This window comes from Papio anubis, chromosome 5 (assembly GCF_008728515.1).
Source record: "Papio anubis isolate 15944 chromosome 5, Panubis1.0, whole genome shotgun sequence".
NCBI lineage: Eukaryota > Metazoa > Chordata > Mammalia > Primates > Cercopithecidae > Papio > Papio anubis.
In genome coordinates, this window is record NC_044980.1 from 63,381,174 (window position 1) to 63,398,378 (window position 17,205).

Genomic DNA, 17,205 nt, shown 5'->3' on the forward strand with positions numbered 1-17,205 from the left:
TGGATGGCTCTGTCTGCCTCACCTCCCATGCATTGTATTTCCTACCAGGCTAGCAAATTAACAGTCTCCTAGGAGATCTCTATTTTGACTCTCTTCTTGCATTTCTGCTTCCCGTATCCTACATCAGATCCTACGTGACTCTATAACAATCCCATAAAACCCAGCATTTAATCTTGGTTTAGTTCCTTCTATTGTCTTCAACTCCATGCTTCCACTTGAAGAGAAGCTAACACAGCAGTGATTTTCAGGCTTGACTGTGAAAAAGAATCACCTGAGAGATTTCTGACTCAGTAATCTACGGTTAGGGCACTAGGATCTGCATTTCCAGCGTGTGCCTCAGGGACTGCCAGGACCTCTTTAAGAAACCCAGTAGGTAGGCAGTCTGGGCACTTCCTATCACCCTTCACCCTAACTGGGCCCTGTTAATGCTAGAGATACTCTTTCTCCTAATTACTCAGAATGACCATTCACCAGACATCCTTAGTAAACTAGGCCTCTAAGCCGACATTTGCTCTCACCAGAACCACTGCCCTCAGCTGGCCCAGACAGGAACTACAGCTCTAAGACACATTCCCTGCTCTTTACCCCAATTACATTCTTGCCTTAAAACAAATTTATCTTTGAACTGTGAATAATAGTATTTTTGCACTTAAAAAAATAGACATTATTATGCTGCCTACTCATACTCTGTTTATTCACACCAATGTAATTTTTATTAAAATGTTTGGATATTTCATTTGTAAAGGTGTTTTACATAGTAGGCATACTTAGAATTCTCTTTCCATCACCCAACTTGTAGAAAATAATTTCACTGACACCCAGCTAATCAATATTTCTTTCCTGAAAAACATAATAAAATGCAATTGGCTGACATCTATGAAGCTGGTAAAATTAGTGAGAACTACCACCACCTGGCAGAAGAGTGGCTAATAGACGTGGTGGAAGGTGTCCCGGCCATTTATACGCAGAGTCTGGTGGAGGCGGCCACATAGAACCAAGTCCAGTGGAGACACATGATGGCTGGTTTGGGAGGGGTGCTGGGGAACTGTTTTCTTCCAGCCCTTGAGACACAGGCATGCTTGTCTTCACTTCTGAGGATATCAGCAGCTGCTTTGGCTGAGAGTGCATGTGGTCTTACCTGCAAACCTTTCCCCCCCAACCCCCAAAGAGCCTTGAAAGAAATCAGAAGAGATTCTGAGGAGGTAGCTAAGGAATCCCAGATCACCCTAAGAGTTTGGAAAGAAGAAAGAGGGTATGGCACACCCAGGGAAATGACGCCTGTGCACCCCAGCCTGGCCCACCTCACAAGCATAGTAGTGGTTATGTATGAGGATCTGGGGGCTTTCTGCTAGAATCCTCCTCCTGCTCTGCCATGACCGGTTGTGATTCTGGAAAATGTACTTAGTCTCTGTCAGCCTTCCCCATCTACTTGAGGACAGACAGTTTTAACCCATGTCACTGTGATGATAACAGCGCTGATGACATCAGGTATTTGACACAAAATAAGCATTCAATAAACATGCCTCCTTTTTTGTTGTGGTAAAATAGACATAACAAAATTTACCATTTTGGCCATTTTTAAGGGTATGGTTCAGTGGCATTGAGTACATTCACATTGCTGTGCAACCATCACTACCCTCCATCTCCAGAACGTTTTCATCATCTCCAACTGAAACTTTGTTAGTTTTTTCAATCCATTAGCTGGATTTAGTCACATTTCTAAATTTCTTAATATGGTATCTAACACGTTAACTGTAAGTATAACATCAGGAAACACAGGATCCCATTTTAGCTTTTGGATTCTATTTTTGAGCAATTTATGTGTAGGGATTGATATTTCATTGCTTTTACTTTTTCTTAGGAGTCTTACAAATAACAAGAGAAAATTTCCCGTTTAAAAAATAGAATAAAAGTCAATGTTGCAATTTTTGTAAATCCAAGCTATATTATGGAATCTTAGTGATTTTCTTTTTCCTATATCTTGAAATATTTTGCTATTCATCATTCTAGTCATTATTTGATCATTACTCACCAATTTTCCCAACTATGTTTAAAAACACTGAAATAATGTGAAATGGAAAAATGATACAATTTCATAAAAGGCTGATGCAATAATGAACTAAACTATGGCTATTACATCACCTTTCAGTTTCCCTGCTGTCCTGCCCCAAGTATTGTAGAATCATTCAAGAAGGTTTAGGAGAACAGTAAAGACACCATCTTTGTAGTTTCTTTTCATCTTTTATACACAATTGAGCATCCATAATTTTTATTTTCCAACCACAATGGCAAAGATAAGCAAATTTACAGAGGAAGATGTTTCATTTTATTAAACAAATCATAAGATTAATGCAAAGAGATTTCATATAAGCAAAAGTTTAGACTGTGAGTTTTCAGATGACAATATCCTAAATGAATTTTTCCAAAGTCTAGAATCAATAAATGGACACTATATTTTTAAGGACAAAAATGAAATATAGAGTTCTCAATGAGTTAGTAACTCAACAGGAAGAACTTCATCATGCAGTGTTTTGTGATCAGAACTTAGACCATCTGTTTTTGGAAAAAAAGAAAAAAGTAACGACATTCTTTTGCCTCTTATGTGGTTGCGCACCAAAATTTTCTGGATATGGGTCATAAGTGGACTAGGTGGGTGTGTACTGAAAGGGGAATGGAAGAAAATAAATAATGTGGAAACCAAAACAATCAGTTGAATTAATCATTCTAATTGATGAAACATGAAAATGTTTTGCACTTATAGAATAAAGAAGATGTGAGTCCTCTTTTAAGCAAATTATGAGCCACAGTTTTTAAAAATATTTTATTTTGATGATATAACTGTAAGAAAATACAATTAGAAGAAACGATAAGCTAAACTTTTAGAGATGGACTTGAAGTCTGGAATCAATGCTATATTTATAAGACTGACATGTTCCAGAATTATGCATGACAATTGATCACCAGTTAATAGCATTCAAAGGAAGTTGCCCCAAAATTGTAGGCATCAGTACCTTCTACACCGGGAAAATATGGTAAGAAAAACTGGAGTTTGCTATGTTTAAATTTTTATTAAAATTTGTAATAAAGTTGTTTTTCATAATATCTCTGGTCTTCTGTAAATTACTCATAAAATGACTCAAAAATATAAAAACACAAAAAAAGATCCATTGGACACAAATGGTAAGTGGTGAGAACTATTCTTGGTATACCAAGGATTAAGCACTCAATAAAAGGTCATTGTTATCACTGCTACCATCATCAGAGTTCACAAAGTTTTATCCGGTCCTAGACTTATTCTGAAAAAGAAACCACATCCTATGTTCCATGGAACAAAAAGGATTCCTAAGCACCAGTGGGTTTGAGGTATCCTGTTACCACGGCCAGGAAAGGGTGTCCCGCATGCCTTTCCATTGCAGCATGAGAAAGGAAGACATATGGCCTGATGTGGCCAGTCACGAGGTGAGCCTTCTTCCTGGTATGTATGCACAGCCTACAGGATGTATCACTGACCACTCTCCCCAGCTACCACCTGCCTCTGGTGATTTACATGGGACAGGGCAGGCTTCCCTGCCTTTTAAGAGCTCAAACTTTTAAAAAGAGTAGAAGAAAAATTTGTAGCCCAGTGGTTCCTTTATTCCTTCTGATGTTTATGCTGTGACTTTGAAAGATAAAGACTATGGGAAGAGACCATCTGGCTAGAGGAGGGAGTAGCCATTAAAAAAATCATACAACTGGGCCAGATGTGGTGGCTCCATGTCTGTAATCCCAGCACTTTGGGAGACAAAGGCAGGCATATCAGTTGAGGCCAGGAGTTCAAGACCAACCTGGGCAACGTGGCAAAACCCCATCTCTACAAAAAGTATAAAAATTAGCTGGGTGTGGTAGTATGTGCCTGTAGTCCACTTGGGAGGCAGAGATGGGAGGATCACTTGAGCCTGGGAGGTCAAGGCTACAGTGAGCCATGATTGTGCCACTGCACTCTGTCCTGGGTGACGACTGAAAATCTGTCTCAAAAAAAAAAAAAGAAAAAGAAAAAAACTGAATACAAAAAGGACATCTGGGGCTCAAAGACAGAAAAATAGTTACAGAGGAATCTCCCTACTAATTCTGAAGAGTAAAATCTGAGAAAATGAGTGAAGAAGAAAACAGAGCTTCAGATTTCTATGTATCAATTAAAAATACATTTGATTTTTTAAATTAGTAAACATTACCCCCTGGGTTTGTCCAATCTAAGAGAAAGCTTCCCAGCCATAAGAGTAATCCCCCCAGTGGAGACAAAAACGACCACAAGACAGTCACTGATACCCATGTAGGCAGATATTCAAGTATTAGCCAAAGGATCATGTGAAAATATGCTGCAAAAGCTATTCCTAAGTGGAGAGGGAGGAAACCTGGATCCCCTTAAGGTCTCTTCCATCTCAGTGCAGGGTAACATAATAGTTAAAACAAAGGGTCTTGGAATCAGAGTGTCCCAGCTCAGCGTGTACTGAGGGACACTGTTTAACCTTACTAAACCTAGCTTTGACCATTTGTAAAACAGTAGGCCAGCTGGGGTTGGGAGGAGAATGCTGATGACAGTGGTACCCACCTGTTCTGGTTTGCCCACCAGATCCCCTTACACCCTTCACTATCCTTTCTGCCCCAGGGAGACTGACCTGGATGAAACTCCTCAGCAGCCTCCTCTTTGAGTCCAACAGCCTGCCCTGGTTGTATCCAACAGACTCCTGCCTCAGAAAGAGACTGAAGGGGAAGAGGAGTGAGTGCAGGCTGTTGATGGCCTCGGCTCGTTGTGCGGTCCTGTCTGACTGCCTGTGTCCTCCAACTGAAGGTCACTGCTGCTCTCAAGGCAGCTCCATCTGCATAACTCTTTCCTTCTGGATTCTGGAACCTCCTCTCTTCCCTCAACGCTTCAGGCCTGGAGGTGGTAACCGCTCCTTTGTCGCTAGCCTGGGCCACTGCACTATCTGTTATGGATCCCTACCGCTAGTTTTATTCTATAAACACTCCAGTTACTAAACCCCCTTCCAGTTATCCTAATTGAAGTGGGCATCTGTGCTTGGCTGGGACCCTGACTCTACCTCAAGGATCACTGAGAGGATTAAAAGTGGTATTGCACATAAAATACCTGGCACTTGGCAAGTAACCATTACAATGATACTATTATCCTCCTTTCTCTGATCTCTCACTCGCCTTTTTCAACCAGTGGTTAATCCTTCTAGTCAGCTCCTCCTCTGATTCTTTAACACAGGAGTCAGCACACTTTTTTCTATAAAGGACTAGATAGTAAATAATTTAGGCTTTGTGGGCTACACAGCCTCTGTCGCAATTGCTCAGCTCTGTCACTGAAGAACTAAAGTAGCCATCGGCCAGCAATGCGTAAATGAATAAGCATGACTGTGTTTCAATAACATTTTCTTTATGAGCACTGAAATCTGAATTTCATGTCATTTTCATGGATCATGAAATATTATTTTTCTTTTGATTATTTTTCAGTCATTTGAAAATGTAAAAACCATTCTCAGCTCACAAGTTGAGCAGTAACAAGTGGTGGGCAGGACTTGGCCTACAGGCCAGAGTTTACCAACCCCTGCTTGAACAGAGTTCTAAGATTTAGCATTCCTGCTGCACCAGAGAGCTTTTATGCCCCAAATTATGATTCTATATTTTTCCTATTTTCCTTGTTTATAAAAACAAAGACTCTAAAAATTCATTCTTTGAAGCCAAAGCTTGCTTGCCCTTTCCAACTGGCTTTTGAAATCCCCTCTATCATACCTTCCAGGGGCAATGTCCTTAAAGCTGTTCCCACACTAGAAACCCATTCCAGCACTTTTCATCTAGGAAAGGGCACATCCAAGACTAGCCCAGTGTGATTCACTCCATGGAAATAATAACAAGAACGCCGCTGTGTTTGGGCAAAGACTGGCCTGGGCAATGCTGGAGAGAAGGTGAGGTTTGTCTCCGCAGGACTCCACCCGACTGTGCCCACCCTGGGCTTGCACACATGTGGGGCCTTTATCGCCTTGTGATGATGCCCCTTCATCCCTTTCTCACAGGACCAATCTGAACACTCTGCAAAAATGCAGATCAGATGCTAAGACGTATTAACCTATTCCAACAGACATACAATGCTGTGTAAGAGTCCTGAATTTTAACATGTCTTTTCAAAATAACCTAAGGCAGTGGTTCTCGATCTGGCTATGTGTTAGAATCACCTTTTCCAGCATTTAAAAATGCCAGTGCCACCAGACCATGATTGAAATTTTATCTGCAGTTTTAAAAAGCTACCCAGATGATTCTAGAGCAAGGTGAAGGTTGAGGGTCATGGACTTTGACGAATGGCTGAGGGAGTTATTTTCAGACAACTGAAGGGGGCCAGGATGCATCCATTCAAATCATGATTTATTTTAATTTTCCTTACTGTCCCAGGCAAAACTTTAGAAAAGAAGGCAACTGGGAGGACAGATTGATAATAAACATTTTTGTGCATCTAGTTTGCGTTTGAATTTTATTCATTACTTTTCATTTGTGTATTCATTCATATAACATCATTCATTAAGCTACTACCATGTGCCAAGCACTTTGCTGAACACTGCAGATACAAAGATAAAGAAAATTTCTGTCCACATGGAGCTTATATTTGTATGGTGGAAACAGTAGGGGGAATTGAACAACTCATTACACAATTATTATTTAATGGCAATTGTGGGAAGTCTTATAGAGTTCAAAATGCACCTTCTGCGGAATTCTCACTTAACTGGAGAAGATCAGGGAAGGCTTCCTTGAGGAAGTGGTGCTCTGGCTGAGCTCTAATATGATTGTGAGTCAACTAGACAAGAATGGGGAAGGCAGTGGGAACTACATAGGCAAAGGTCCTGTGATGGGCGTACAGGAGCTTGAAGCTTTTGAAGAGCTAAAAGGCAGCAGTGTGGGTGAAATTCAGAGAGCAAGGGGAGAATTCTAGGGTGGATTAGGACTGGGTCAGACAAGGCATTGGAAGCCTTATTAAGATACATGTTATCTCCTCTTCTTCATTAACACCCTCATTTTATTAACTTGAGCATTAGTGACACGCTCAAGGTTCCATCACTGGAAAGAGGTAAGGCCAGCACTCAAACCCACTTCTGCCTAACACCATGTGTGGTTCCGTCCGTCTCTGTAGTTCCCGCCACCTCCAGGGGTGAGATGTTTCACCAGAAACAGAAATTATAAATCAAAGTTGGGTTTCTATATAGAATCTCTCCATACAGAAATCGATTATCTATGCTTGCGTATATATAGGGAGGAACAAAAGGAACAAACTAGAAAGGATGAAAGATACTAACTTTAGGGAAAGTGACCTTCCTTCAAAAAGGAAAAGATTTGCCTGCATCTCCTACCCAGTCCTTTGCAGAATTCAAAAGGGCTCCTATTGCTGGACCTTAGTACAGGTCAGTGAGATAAAGTCATTCACTGATTACCTGGATTTATTGAGCATTTATATGTCAAGTACAAGAGACACCAATGAAAATACCAGATCCTGCTGATCCTTTGGGGAATTTAGTCTTTTCTAGGAGAGAGTAGAGATGCAATAAACTTAGCCAAATTCAAAATCAGAAATTCCTAAAGGTTAATAGGAGGTTACAGAAGAGAGTAGTAATCTCTTATGCTTAATATTTATGTCTATCAGAGTTAATCTATTTCTCCCTAACTGCATCATCCCAATGTTTTTCAAAGATGACCACACAAAAATGGCAAGATCAATAAAAATTACCAGTTTTTAGTAGCTAGGAATATCACATTATGAATAAGATTTAAGCAATGGGCTAGGACATTCTGGAACATGATCAATGAGGGAAAATTGAATAAATCTTCAAAAAAAAAGTCTGACTCTGTTCCAAAATCAAAGATGTACGTGAGATTGATCCAGTCCTCTTCCAGATGGTTTGAGGAAATCTGAGCTGAGTCTTTGAAGTAATGGTTAGTCTAAGATATATAAAATGAGCAAATAAAAAACTTCATTAAAATCCTAAAATAAAACTGAAAACTCTGCAGCAGATGGTATGGATCATAGATAGTTAAATGTCTGACAAAGGCAGTAATGATTATTTCTTATCAGCCACAAGGATTTGGGACAGAGACAAGGAGATTGAGTTATAGGAAATACAGTACTGATTTTTGAAAATGAAAGTAAGATTGATTCTGTCTGGTACTTCAGGTAAACTTCGATCTCTATTAAAATATTCAGTTGGATTCTAACAATCACAGACTCACCTCAGCAGACTTTCTTGACACCCAGGGCAGGTGGTGGGAAAAGAAGTGTCCATCTTCCCATTTTTCCTCAAGAATCCCTAAGGGCCAGTCAACAATGTGCCCAGAGCACTCCCACCTCATGAGGCTGAAGGACCAGCACACTTGCTCCCGAGTGAAATCTCCAACATTCTCCAGGCTCCAACACATGGTTAGGGGAGATAGCTGAGTGAGAAACTCCTGCTAAATGCCACACATCAGTATCCCAGCCACCAAAAGCACACTACAGTTGTGGGTGTGTGCATGCATGTGCACACATATGTGTGTGCACACATGTGCAATGTTCACATCATCAGCTATCCTCCTTTCTCATGAGGCTGAAGGACCAGCACACTTGCTCCCGATTGATTTCTCCTGCCCTTCATTGCAGGCTCCAGCACATGGTTAGGCAAGATAGATGAGCAAGAAACTCTAGCCATCATAGCTCATCAGAGGCATCTTCCAATATAGCTCCCAAACCAAGATCTGGAATGTGTGCATGCCTGTGTACATCTTATGTGAGATCCACTACATGTGCAGAGCTGAGTCTACAGAATCAGACTATCCTCCTTTCTCCCTTTCCAGAACCTTTCAGAGGCCATTGCCCCCATATTCGTGCATTCATCCTTCCCTCAAGTAAGATGTTAAACCGTCGGGAGACCAGAAGAACTTTGCTTTAAAGGAAAACAAATCTTTACCATACAATATTTAATGCCAGCCCCATCTCCACCAACTTACTCTTACTAATATAACATAAAATAAATCCTTTTCTCCTCCTCCCCTTTGTGTGATCTGCCAATGTGTCAGCTCCCTAGTTTTGAGGGCATTGTAACTATATCTTCATCACGTCCATTGTGATGAATGTGCTGGGTAGCTGTCAGCTGCCTTTGATGTGTAACTCTGTGTTCTAGACCCACGACTCAAAACTTGGTTCCTGGATTAACAACGTCAGCATCACCTGAGAGTTTGCTGGAGAAATAGAATCCCAGGCCCCACTCCAGACCTGCTGAATCAAAATTTGTATTTTAACAGTATTCCCTAGGTGATACTAATGCACATTAAAGGGAGTTCTGACTAAATTGCAAGACACTTATCACATCCCTGAAAACGGGTTGGCAGTAAGTGACTAAAGATTAACTCTGTCACTAGAGTGGGATTTTATAAAGAGATAGAGGGAAAATATAAGGGAGAATTGTTGTTACTATTTACCGCTTACCAGAATTTATGTCCCTTATATGAAGCACTTAGACTCAATGAGACCATGCATATACATGGTCAAGCATCAGAGAAGCTCAAAGAAAGGAGAGCCTGATGTGGGATTGCCAGGTAGGGGGGAATATCATGGAGAAAATAGAAACTGAACCAAAGATAAGTGGGTAAGATCTTGTGACAATCACTACACGGGAAATTTCTAAATCTAAAACAGATAGCTGTCAGGTAGCACTTACCAGAAATGGAAAGCTCTGGTAGCACTTATTAAAACTTTAATAAATTATGTTATTATTTTCATTTCACTTTAATAAATCATTATTATCATGTATTTTCTCTGAGCATTAATAAAACCAGGAGGGTGATGGTGATGGGTGTCATGGAAACAACAGGGTTTGGTGTCAGATGGATCTGGCTCTAACTCAGCCAGACTGTGTCATCTTGAAACAGTTACTTTCCCTTGCTGAGCCTCATTATCCTACTGAAACATTAAAATAATACCCGAGGATTAAGTAAGAGAAGGTATACGAAGTTCCCAGTATAGTGTCTGTGTCTGTAGCATAGTAGGCAGTCAACCAGTATCGATCTACCTTTTCTCCTCTCTCCCCTCTGGCACAGAGTTGGCCCCAGACAAATGTTAACTAAACTTGGACCTAAGTCAGCAAGTGCAATCCAGATTCATAAAGTCCTGAAGAGTTTAGGCTTGATGAAGCAGGAAGCAGGAGTCATGTGCAAAGACAAAAACAGTATTTCACGAAGACCAGCATAGCAGTGGTATTCAGAATAGAAGAGAGAGGCAGATGATGGTTAACAGTGAATTGGTAAGCTCACTGAAAAGACAACCATGTAAAGGACTTTGGGCCAGGTCTTTGAGGCACAACTGCCTGCAACTGTGTTGGTCATTTGTCCCTTTGCTCTCAGTTCCACTGTCCTCACTTCCCCTGCTCTAATCTGTACTTTCAGGAACTGGATTTCTTGTCAAGTGGTTTCCAGGTAAGATCAGCCAGTGCGAGGCTCACCATCTCATCAGTGGAAGAGGGGAGGCTAAGATTTGCATCTTTTCCTCTCCCTGCCTGGGTAGCATCTTAGGCAGTGCTGTTTCTCTTGAGACCTTCAACTCCAACAGGCAATCCACTCCTCTGTTCTCCCAGTTCCCAGCTCTGCCCGGTAACTTGTGCTGGGCTGTGGAACACTTCCCCCTCTTGTGCTTCAACCATGCTAGAGTGGAAGGAGCTTCCAGCCATTGCCAACCTCTGGGGCACTTCACCAGCTCCTCTTTGGCTTCTCAGTTTTAGCATCACCTGAGTAACCAGTTTCCTGTATTATATTTCCCCTACTGAAAGACCAAAAGTGGCTTATATTCCCTGACTAGACCTTAAATGACAATATCTAAATCAAAATATATTTCAGATTATTTCTATATGACTATGTAGGTTTCTAAATCTTGGAAGATATACAAAATAAAAGCCTCACAATGATTTATCTGCCAGTGAAGAGGAGGAGAGGAACTGGGCTTAGAATTCTCCAACCAAAAAATTCTAGTAGATCCATTAATGCAGGGCAATCATTAATGTGTGAATGTAGTGATGTCCATAGGCATGTCATTTAATTCAGCATTTGCATTGGTGATCTGGAAGGGTGAATAACAAATGCAGAAATTATTGGGAAGTATTGCAAATACCCAAAAGGAGAAGGAAATCATGTTTTAAAACCCAAACTGGCAGTTACAAAAGTATGTGCAGGATACAGTTGTGGAATTCATAAAAATGCATAGCTGGATCAAACAGCAAAATGAGATGATGCCTGAAAAAATATATGGTTGGATAGGTAAGAGAAAGTAATCAAAAACACAGATACTCCACAGGAAGGAAAAAAAACAAGAAATGAATATAGGGAAGAAGACTGAGGAGAGACAGTGCAAACTTAGATCTAATTTGGAAATATGATGGAAAGAGCCTGGTTATTTTGAGTTTTAAGCATGGACACTTTATGTTGTTATTTTTGTTCTGAATGATGTTCTTTCTCTCTCCAACCTCCAATCATGCCCCCCAATTTATACAGTATTCATTAGGCCATACCTACCATACCTTACCCAATTTTGCATACCTCAATAACAAAAATGAGAAAAATAGTAAGTTGCAAGAATCTGGGGAAATCAAATCTGAAAGATAATGGGCTGGAGGGCATCACTGATACAGGAAGTAAAAAGAGCCACATTAGCTGAGTAATCATATTTCTAGCACAGACAGAACCACAGAAAATTGGGCATATTGTGTGGGAGAAACAAATTCCAATTAAAGAATAGATTTCAGTGTTGACCTAATTATCTAATGTCCAGCTCTCATTTTTATGGAATGAATCCAGGCAAGTAAAATAAATTCTTGGAGATAAATCTACTCTTTCTAACAAAGAAAATTACTTCTCTGTGAAACTCCAGATGATCAGAAAACAATACCCTAGTATATTATTTTTGCTCAGTTTGAACCTCAACTATCACTTATATAAGGATAATATTGACTTCTAGGGGTTCAGCCAATGTATTTCTATGTGGTCAAGAAGGGTTTCCTTTTGGGAAAACAGAAGTTCAAAAGGAGAACAAGAACTCTCAACTGTGAAAGGACACAGCCACCAGTAAAAATCACTTGCTCCCAAGTAAATTATTAGGTGAAAGAAAAGTAAAGGATTAAAGCTAAATACTTACAGCGCCTTGTTAAACTGGGGCTGTTATAATCTAAGAATTCATGAGAAACCATTTTCAAATTTAGAAGGGGGTGGGAGAGAAGCAACTATAGTCGACTGTAATATAGTAAGGATCTGTCACATGATCTAATTACAGAAATGAAAGCAACCCAGGAATTATGTGGTCTATTCAAGCCTGCAAGGAGTACGAACAAAGAATATAATTATACATCAAGCCTGTTGATTAAACAATTACTATTTAAAGCAGATATAGATTTAAAATTAATTTGCTTCTGCATTCTGAGGATTTGGGGACTGAGATAAACAGTGTTTGAAGTTTAATTATCCGTGCGTTAAGATGAAGGGCTCATTTCAATTTGGTTAGCTCTGCAGAGCATTTTGGATGGTGTCAAAGAATGAATCCGACTCTGCTGCAAGTCTCGGCACTGCTGAAATGTGTGATTAAAGTGAGCAAGAAGGCTCGCTCAGCCTAATTCCCACAGAATGTGGTAATATCACAGGAGGGATTGTGCAATTGCAAATTAATATTTAAATGAACACTAGTTTGAAGTTTACCTGGAGGGTGAAACACACTATCTCCAAAAGAACAGAAGAAGGCCAACCAAACAGTTCCAGGTTCCACAGCAGTGAAATCTGAGGAGTGGAGACCTTCACGCATGTTTGAGCAACTAGGACACCTACCTGCCAGCGACTCTGAATGGAGCGATTCTTATCAGAGGCCACATGTACAGTGTCCCACAGCAGAATTGCAGGGCTGAGGGGTGTGCAGGGTGAAAGGGTGAATTGGAGTTGGAGTAAAAGACAATAAACAGAGACTAGAAAACTCCAAAGTTAAAGAGTGATTGTCGAGATGCAAGGAAATGTGTCTGTGTTCCCACAACGAGATCAGAACGTATGGGGACAGAATTCCCAGACCTCAAAGCCAACTCAACCGCTTCCGTGAAGGGAAGGTGTGCTCCTGACCTGGCTGTGCTCGAAAGAACGGGAGGATGCCACAGAGTGTCCTGGTTCAGAGAATGGACTTCAGAATGAGAAAACTGAGTTTCATTCCCAGCTCCACCACTTCTCAGTTTTGCGACCTCAGCAAAGCGTTCAGCTCTCTCAGAGCCCTCTGTTTCTTCAGTAAAATAGCTTTCAGTCCTTCCTCATTGGGTAGTTGTAAATATTAAATATGTTAATGAGGGTGGCCCAAGAGTGTCCTTTCCCTACTGAAAACCCCTCTGTGGCTCATCATTGCTTTTTGGGTAAAAATCAATCTCTTTAGCACGGCCTGTAAGGCCCTGAAATGGGGTGACGCCCACTCACTTCACCTGCCTCTCTTGTGTTCTCTTCCCCAGCATTTTCTCCACCCCAGCCCCACTGGCCTTTTTCTTTTTTCAGTCCTTTATTGTCTCTTCTGCTTTCAAGGCCTATTCATTTCTTTCCCTCTGCCTTGGAACATTTATCGCTCCCCTCTTCACCCAGTTGACATCTCTTCATTCTTTAGATCCCACTGCTAGCTGTCTAAGGTGGTAATTAAAAGCTCAGGCCCTGAAGACAACATGTTGTGTTCAAAACTCAAACTCCACCACTTACTCTCTGCATGACTTTTGCCCATGTTAGATTCAGCTTCCTTCTCTGCAAAACAAGGTTGATTACTAGTACTTACATCATGAGTTTGCCATAAGGGCCACATGAGTTAATGCAGGCTATGGTCTCAGAAGTGAGTCCAGTTCAAAGGAAGCATTGGAAAACTCCTTTTGTAGTCCTCCAAAAGATTTCCCTTACCCAGCACCTAGCACACTTGCAATGTTATGTTTGCGTGATTGTTCTAATACACCTCTCTCCACCAGAACAAAGGCTGTATGGGGGCAGGAGTTTGCCAGTGTTTAGCCCACGTTATAGACTCTGTTCCTAGTAGAACAGATACTCAAATATTTGCTGAGGACTAAATCAGTGAAAATGCTGAGCATAGTGCCTGGCACATAGTGGGCCTCAATGAATACTAGCTTTTAAATAACAATCCACTGACAATGCCAATTGTTAAATGAAAAAAATTCTGACTATTATTGTTTACTTTGCCCAGTGGTTCTCAGCTGGGAATGATTCTGTCCCCCAGGCAATGTCTCGGGGTGGTGGGAGTGCTACTGGCATCTAGTGGATAGACACCAGGGAGGCTCTACACATCCTACAATGCAAAGCACAGTCCTCCCACAAGAAATGATCCGGCACAAAATGGCAATAGTGCCAAGCTTAAGAAACTCTGAATTTTGCCATCTGTTATTTTTCTCTGATGGCACAATTTACCAGTTGAGTTATAGCAACAGATCAGCCTAAGGTAATTATTCTTGCCCTTTAGCCTGTTATTCCTATGAGTGCAAGGTCACTCCGGCTTCTCCCTCACTCCCCTAAACTCTATTGTCTTATCTCTCTCATTCCTCCTCATCCCTTTGCCAGGTGTGAGATGAAAATGCGGGAACATGGGTAAGGCTGAAGGAAACTGCACACTCAAGACACCCTTCCCCATTTGTTCACTCTTCTCTGTCATCCATGTATTCCTATTTTCCAAAGAACCTTCAGCGGGAACAGAATATGAGCACCACTACTTGGCTTTCCAGACAGTGCTCTATTTCAAACATTACTTTTTTAAAAAAGTTTATGTAGCCCCAAAAAATAGGTCAGGGGCCAACATGTACAATCCCTTGTGTCTAATACAGAGATCACTCTAAGGCAAAAGAGAATTCACTCCACCAATAAACATAGTGTTCAAAAATTATGAAAATGTAACATTACAGGAATGAGTTACAGGATCTGAGAAAAAGCAGAGTAATAGAACAAAATTATTCCAAAGTGGCAAGCCAGATAATGTCGAATGCTCCAGAACGTGCAAACGTTAGAGGTTAATGTCAAATTTAAAACCTAATATTTAACCAATTGCATAAAATGATGTGCACAATGGTTAAAAGTATGTCAAATGGAAATTACAAATGTTGGCTAAGATGTGGAGAAATTGGAACTGTCCTATACTGTTGGAGTGAAAATTGGTTCTGCCACTATGAAAAACATTTTGTTGGTTTCTCAAAAAGCTAAAAATAGAACCACTCTACAAACCAGCAATTCACCTCCTAGGTCTATACTCCAAAGATCTGAAAACAGATACTCAAATAAGAACATGTACATGAACATTCTTAGCAACACTATTCACAATAGCCAAAATGTGGAAACAGCCCAAAGGTCCATCAACAGATGAATGGATAAACAAAATGTGGTATATCCATACAATGGAACATTATTCAGAATATTATTCAGCTATAAAAAGGAAGGAAGTACTGATATATACCACAGCCTAGATGAACCTCCAAAAGCAGTATGCTAAGCAAAAACTCACATACTGTATAATTCCACTTATATTAAATATCTAGAATCAATAAATCCATAGAGATGGAATGCAGATTGATGGCTGTAGGTGCTGGGGGAAGGGGAAAATGCATAGAAGAGCAGAGAAACTGTTTAATGGGTAAGAGGTTTTACTTTGGAGTGATGAAAATGTTTTGAAACTAGAGAGAGGTAGGGGTCGCAAAACACTGTGAATGTACTAAATGCCACTAAATCGTTCACTTTAAAATGGTTAGTTTTATGTTATGCAAATTTGATCTCAATAATTTTTTTAAAGTATGTCAAAACTATGCACACAAAATTGACAAACACCAAAAGAGAGGATGCTTCAAAATGGAAATAAATGTTGTAGCCTGGAGGAGTTATAAGTGATTTATTTTTACAGTTTTAATCTGACCTTATTTTTCTGAAGTAATACATATTAGTTACAAACATTTTTAAAAATACATAAAAGCACTAAAAAGGATATAGAAGTCACCACCAATAATATTTCCAGTTTTAAAAAATATTTTTGGAGAGGGTACCTGGATATGAACCCAAAATATTTTTTAATGTCAGTGTTAAATTTCCTTTGAAATTAAAAAACCACCAAAAAGAACAAAACCAAGACCTTATGCATTAAGGAAGATAAACCCATGCAGTTGAACATTGATTTCTGTCAAGGTTTTTGCTGTAAGCCTATTTCTCTCTGTGGGCAGAAGCGAGGTTGGGAAATCGAGAGTTGTAGGGGGGTTGGTGGGGAAGCAGATAAGTCTGTGACTTTATGGCTAAAGCCTTTCTTCCATCCTCCCATCCATCCCAGACCAGCATGTCTGGTATTCATCAGGCTGGCAAAGCCTGGTCTCTGTGGGACAGAATTTGAGAAGTCTCCTTCTCCCTGTCTGTGCTGTCAACTCTCCATGAAAGAAACTAGAATGTCCATTCCTCTTGCCTGCATAGCCTCTTCCCCTACACACAGCAATGATCTCCACTAATTATTACTACTATAAAGCTCTAGGAATGAGGAGATGGGAGTTTAGTACCCTTGACCTCCTGACGATCATTATTTCCAAAAGATCTGCAAATGATAGTGTAAGTCCTGTCTCCAATTTTTCTAAAGCTTTTTGAGCATAAACACAAATAAAATAATAAGAAACAAAAATAGGAACAGAAATTTGGGGTTTAGCTCAGTGTAGAACAGATAAGTTAGCAGTGAGTCAACCACTTTCTATCAAGGGCCTATGTTATAACCAACTACTATGGACTAAATGTTTGTGTCCCCCCAGAATTCATATGTCAAAACTTAATCACCAGTGTGATAGTATTTGGAAGTAGGGCCTTTGGGGGTGATTAGGTTATGAAGGTGGAGTCCTCATGAATGAGATTAGTTCCTTTATAAAAGAGACCCTAGAGGGGTCTCTCACCCCTTCTGCCATGTGAGGACACAGTGAGAAGACAGCCGTCTAGGAACCAGGAAGTAGGCCCTCACCAGACATCAAATCTGTAGCATCTTGATCTTGGACTTCTCAGCCTCCAGAACCGTGAGAAATAATTTTCTGTTGTGTGTAAGCCACCCAGTCTACAGCATTTTGTTACAGCAGCCCCAACAGACTAAGACATCAGCACTAGGGTGGTGTTGTCACTAAGAAAATACTCAAGAACACCATCCTGATTCAC

The 17,205-nt window shown here is 40.4% G+C and overlaps 1 long non-coding RNA gene across 2 annotated transcripts in view; it reads right to left on the bottom strand.

The window, feature by feature from the left end:
• The window catches only part of LOC110743472, a 208,942-nt gene that overhangs the window by 39,728 nt on the left and 152,009 nt on the right, over positions 1–17,205 (bottom strand). The window lies entirely within an intron of this gene.